Raw genomic sequence first — 6,058 nt, forward strand, 5'->3', positions numbered from 1 at the left:
GGATGGGGCATCCACCACCTCTCTGGGCAACCTGGGCCGGTGTTTCACCACTCTCAGCGTAAAAAATTCCTTCTTTATATCTAGTCTAAATCCACCCCCCTTTAGTTTAAAGCCATTCCCCCTTGGCCTGTCGCAACAGGCCCTGCTAAAAAGTCTGTCCCCATCTTTTTTATCAGCCCCCTTTAAGTACTGACAGGCTGCAATAAGGTCTCCCCGAAGCCTTCTCTTCTCCAGGCTGAACAACCCCAACTCTCTCAGCCTGTCCTCATAGCAGAGGAGTGGACTGAAGACCACAGAGCTCTCCATCGGTCTAAGACCCCATTTTCCAGCCACCATCAACTCTGTGCTTGCAAAACTCAACTAAGAAAAGAGATGCGATCCACTCAAGCACTTGCCTACACCACTTGCATTAACATGAGAAGAGCAACGCCCGCATGGCCCAACACCCGGACCTGTTTTGGGAGGCAATTCTCAAAAAATTACACCACTGGAGGGAAAAGCATGGACTGCCCGCGGCTGGAAAGCCCTGAGGTGGAGGTTCATTACACTAACCTCTGCAAACCTTTCATCTCAGCAGAGACATGGGGCAATTTTTCTCTGCGGTTTGCTTGCAGGCTGCCTCTGGATCTGAGGCTGCTGATGCGTGGTGGGCTTGGGCAGCTCTTTAGTTGAAAGAGAAAAAAGTCAGAGCAGTCTCATGGCTTTTTGGGAAGCCTGCTCTCCCTGCCTTCTCGGAAGAAGGCCAAGGAAGCCACCGGAGCGCTTGACCAACCCACCACCTGCTTGGGTGCTGGGCTGGCCACAGCAGCGGGTCGGTGGGGGCTTGCAGGATGGTGATGAAATGCGCTCACCAACCTCTTGGGCCACAAAGAAGAGGACAGAGGAGCTGCTTCATGTCTTTCCTGCACAGCTACAGCTGGGAGGGCTGAGAAGAGCTCAAGCATGTCCTGCTGTCATGACCAACAGTGGTCAATCCATCTCCTGGTCACCAACCGGGACGTTGCCCACAGCACTTGCCCTCACCATGCCCTCCCCTCCCGCGTGGACACCGCGGAGGCAGCAAATCAGGCAATGGTGCCAGCAGCAGGAGAGCTCTGTCGCCTCTCACCGACCCCCCCCGAGACGTTAATCCTTATCTAAATTCATAATCACGCTCTCTGCTTTCAAAGTGGCGAAAGGAGGCTCAACTTCTCATTAAAGGACACGGTGGAAAGTTTCTCCTCCAAGCATGTTAAAGCTCCTGCTCCTCTTGATGGAATACCACAGCAGTAATTAACATTAATGACATACCTAAGGAGAGCCGCAGCCCAGAGCAGTGGGATAATTGCAGCAGAGCGCCAGTTTGTTATGGAGGCTACCCATCACTGTCAAGATGCGGTGTGCAGACCATACTTTGAGAGAGCTGGAGACAATCCAGGACCTGTGCAAAACTCCACAGCCCTGACTCACCATCAAAGGCACTGAGATTAATCAGAAAGATTACTTGGAAACAGAGGGAGAGATGCTGCTTGTTTTGCTCTCCAAATTCCCTCACTTCAATGTTCTCCCCCTTGCAGAAGTACCAGGCGGGTCTCTGCGTTTTCGGACACCATACAGGATGAGTAACACAAGGCTGAAGATGCTGCATATGGATTATTTGCACTTGTTGGTAGTGTCCCGCTGCATCCACCTGCTCTGCAAACATCAATCTCTTGCTCGTCCCCAAAGCCCGAGAGCCCACGTGCCTTTCCAAGCCTGGGAAATGTCAGAGAGACACCAGGCACAAGAGCTCTCTCTGTGCCGCTCTATCAAATCCAGCCCATGCAGAATATCAAATAATTGATCTACCTGGTAGAAGCGTTGATTGGAATTGATACAAGGGAAAACATCATTACTATAAAGGTTGCAGAGCAGCAGAATAAATGACCTATCACTCAGTAGCATTTAAGACCAGCGTAGATGATTAACTCTGAAGGACACTCTAACCACAGGCTGCTCGGTGTGGTGGGGACGGGGGAGAAGACCTCTGGTCCTAGGTTTCTGCAAGTCTATGACTCGGTCTTTCTCCTCTCCGCCTAGATGCCCCAAGTAGGATCTTACACTAGACTTGGCCAAGTGCCGCAGGAGATACCCTGTTCTTAGGGGTTTCTGTTATGTGGGATGGAAAAAACCAACCCCACAACAGAGAAAGCGTCGAGTTAGAGTCGGTTCAGAGTTGGAAATAATACAAGGGAAAAGGAAAAGAAGAAAATAGGTACGTGCTCTATCACCGGATCAGATGTGAATTTCGTATCTGACTTCATCCATCCAGGATATCCTCATCCTGATTTTGAAAACCAGTACCAAAAAACCACCTCAGCGTCAACAAGGCTAAAGGCAAGGAAGATGACCATCTAAGGCTTTGGATAAACAGCCTTTTCCACCAGAACACCTAACCCTCGCTGCATCCACGCCTCGAATGCGATTGCAACGATACAGGATAAGGAGACTTCATTGAAAATTTAACTAAAATAAAGCTGCCTTGAGCTGGAGGAGCCTCCTCCCAGCCCAAACCTGACCTAGGTACACCACAAAAACTGCACGTCCTCTCCAGCAGCTGCTTCACTTTAGCTCTCGGGAGAGTCCAGCATTTCCTCTGGGGCTCAGCTGTGTCAGGTCACACTGCTTTAATTCATCATCGATACTCTCTGATCCTCCCTCCCCAGCTGCTTGCCAGAGGCTATTCCTTGAAGGCCGTGGAGTTCATGAATTTGGCCGGACACCAGAGTGGCAAAAGGAACCACGACTGGGAAGCGGAGGAGGTTTTGGGCTCACCTCCCCTTCGCATGGGTCTAAGGATGAAGACCACCCAACCACCGCTTTGGGCCAGGACACCCCAGGGCAGATCTTGCCTCCGGAGGGCTATTTTATACGCACCCTTCCACGGGTTAACACACGCTCTTGAGCTCGCTCTTAACTAGCTTGGCTTTTGTTCCCCAACTAATGTATTTTTAAGACCTTCCATTCAGAGTTTGTTTTTTCTCTGACTTCTTGCTGATGAATAATCATTAACTATCCATGAAAGATTTAAATGGCCCGTGGAATTCATGAGGTATTAAATGGGCATTATATTATCAACCACTCTAAATGTTTTGTTTCCGTTTCAAGACCATTCATGAGATGTTTATGGATTGTGGATTTATGGAAGCCAGGGGATCTTTTTAGGAGTAATGTTCCGTACCCCAGAGTTACGGTCAACAGCTGGAGGCTCCGTGCAGGAAAATCTGAGGCTGTAAGCTCAAAAAAATTAACCCCTGCTTCAGAAGATTTCAGCATACAAAAACAATGGATTAAACCCTAGAAATAAGCTCCGAAACACAAAATGCAAGCAAACTTATGAGCTGTCATCAAGAGTCAAGTGGTACGCGGTGGCCTTGCTCCAGAGAGGACCTGGTCGCTGCTGCTGCTCTCCCAGGTATATGGTGGTGGTTTACTTCTGTGCCTGCACCGAGATGGAAAAATCTGTGGGGGCAGCCCTGCAGCACCCTGACAGCTTCCCTCCGTCAATACTGACCCACAGCTCATAGCGAGAGAGCTTTTTGCTTTTGCCAAGGGCATCCCTGGCTCCCCAGAGCCCATTTCACCCCATCCTGAGGTGGTGAAGGACGCCAGGTGAGGAGATAAATCAGCCTGAGGGACACCAGCCTCCCCCTTGGGAGACTTTCAGACGGGTCCAGCCAGACAGCAGTCTGCAAAGATGCAGTATGGGGGTAAATCTAGACCCAAAATCGCCCCAGGAGATCCCACCCAGCACTTGGGGTCCCCAGCAGTGTCCCCAGACTATCAGCTCTGCAGGTCTAGCACCTCTTTCCACGCTGGGACACGATACAAGGAACAGGAAGCCACGATCCGAAGCAAACCAAGAGCTCACTGGCACAGCTAAAACCAGAAGAGGTTGATCAGAGAAGGCTTGGAATACTTTTTCAGGGATGAGCTCCATTTCATGTTTGAGGTCAGGAGGAAACCTCCCTCCTGCAGAGCGCACAGAGGACTCGGACACGGCAGAAGTTATGACACTAAAAAAAAAAAAAAGCTACTCTACAACACGTGCATTGCACGGACCCTGCCATAAAACAAGAATTAGCTGATAACAGCCCCAAAAAGCCACTTTTTCTCTGCGCCAGGCAAAGCATTAGCCACCGCATTCAGGCTAATAAACAGCTAAAACTTCAGCACGCCTCTGCTAGAGAAAAGAAGAAGCCGCCTTTAATGCACTAATTACTATCCCGAAAGACTAATGGGATTAGCAAGCAGGATTTAGTGGTTGCCTCCTGAAAAATCATTAAGTGCCATTAGAGAAAATTAACCACCCCAGTTCTCCGAGCCGCTTTCGGGAGCCTGGGTCCTTCCGCCCCAACACGATGAACCCCCGGTAGGATGCTAGCACAACAGAGCCCTGTTAATATTGGCTCTTTCTTTCCTCTATTAATTCAGTAACCGTGAATTCAAGTTGCATCACCTAAGGTGGCCCAGCACCGCCGGTAAGGGGAGCACCAGAGATGCTGGGCAAACAGGACACCGTCAGCCAGGGACTGAAGGAAAGCAGAGACCGATGAAGGAAGAGGGGACGTGACCGTGTTCACGCAAACCCTGTTTACGGTTTCCTTCTCCACGCCCTGCCCTGCTCTTTCCCCTTGCGGGAAAGTCAAAGCATCCCGTCCCCGGCTGGCTCGGGGAATCACTGGCCGAAGGGTTTGCTGGAATAAGGTCCAGACACCCGTGTCCAAACCTCGCCCCAGATCCATGTCAGGGTGACCCGGGGTGTGCAACGACGACGGTGGGGATCAAATGGCTTGGGGGAACCAAGGGCGCGCTTTGCCCTCGGTGAGACTCGCTGCGTTGGATCGGATGCCGAAATGCAAATAAAAGTATGAGAGGAGACAGGCTGCTCACGAGGGCTTTGCTCCCGCAAACGTGGTGATGCTCACTGGGGACGGACCAAAGTAAATACGACTTTCCGGTGCCTAAGCACGGGGGGGAGGGTGGCCTTACAGGAGGCATCGCCCAGCCGAAATAAATTAATTTCCAAAAGCTAAAAGCCTTTAAAGACCGAAAGCTCCCAGCCCCGGGGGAGAAGTACGACCGCCCTCATTTCGTGTAACGACCGCAGCCCGGCGGCTGCCACAGCCTGGGGGACGCAATGGGGAAACAAGTGACACCGTGATGCTGCGGCCACCAGAAACATCCGCCGCCCCAAACCCCGCTCCGGTCTGCCCCTGCCCGAACAGGGGGAGATGAGGGTCTGGCAGCCAGGAGCACCCCGCGCAGGCGGCGGATTTTAACCCTTCACGTGCCCCAGCCAGAGCTGCCTGAGCATCACAGCTGCCTCCGGGGCCGGGCAGGAGGGTCTGCGCCGCCGTGCCAGGGGGCCCAGGCTTTCCCCTGCTCCCACCCACATCCATCAGGGGGGTCTGCCCGGGCTTCTGGCATGGCCTTGTTTTCCAAGAACCCCAAATTTGAGGACAAGCAGTGCAGTTTGTCCTGGGGCTCCTGTTCTGGGAGACTAGCAGGGACCAGCCGTGCTCCATCCCGATGCATCCTCAGGGAGAGGAGATGATGCCCCAATGTGGCCACCGGTCCCCCTCTGCCACCCCATGCTGAGGCAGCAGAAGGGCTTTCTGAGCACGGCCACCAAAAGGGCCCAAAGGAGATGGAGAGGGAGCGTGTTGGTGCCAGGGAGCCCTTTCCCTGCACAGCAGCAGCCTCTGCCGGCACCGGAGCCGCCGGGCAAGAACAGTGGGAAGGAGCCGTGGCATGGCCAGGGACCAAAGAGCCTTCTGCAAACACCAGCAGGGATGGAAAAGGTACTGGGGAGGTCTCCAGAATATAAAGCACGGTATATAAAATACCCACGTTTCAGCTGAAAGAGGATTCTTCCCATCTCTCTCTCACACGCGCTCACACCCACGCGCGGCTCACGGCCGGGTTGTGCAGCCCCGTGCTGCGGCTGCAAAATCCTGCCGTGTGACCCACCCACGCCACCGGGGCCACACGCCGGCACGCAGGGGCTTTGCCGAGCAGCGGCCACCGGGCCCCTCAG

The 6,058-nt window shown here is 53.0% G+C and overlaps 1 protein-coding gene across 1 annotated transcript in view; it reads right to left on the reverse strand.

Annotated features, from left to right (window-relative positions):
• KSR2 (kinase suppressor of ras 2) overlaps positions 1–6,058 on the reverse strand; it is a gene marked incomplete at its 5' end in the record, with an annotated part of 97,929 nt that overhangs the window by 82,269 nt on the left and 9,602 nt on the right. The gene's annotated exons all lie outside the window — the stretch shown is intronic.

This window comes from Aptenodytes forsteri, unplaced genomic scaffold, assembly GCF_000699145.1.
Source record: "Aptenodytes forsteri isolate BGI_AS27 unplaced genomic scaffold, ASM69914v1 Scaffold415, whole genome shotgun sequence".
Lineage (NCBI taxonomy): Eukaryota > Metazoa > Chordata > Aves > Sphenisciformes > Spheniscidae > Aptenodytes > Aptenodytes forsteri.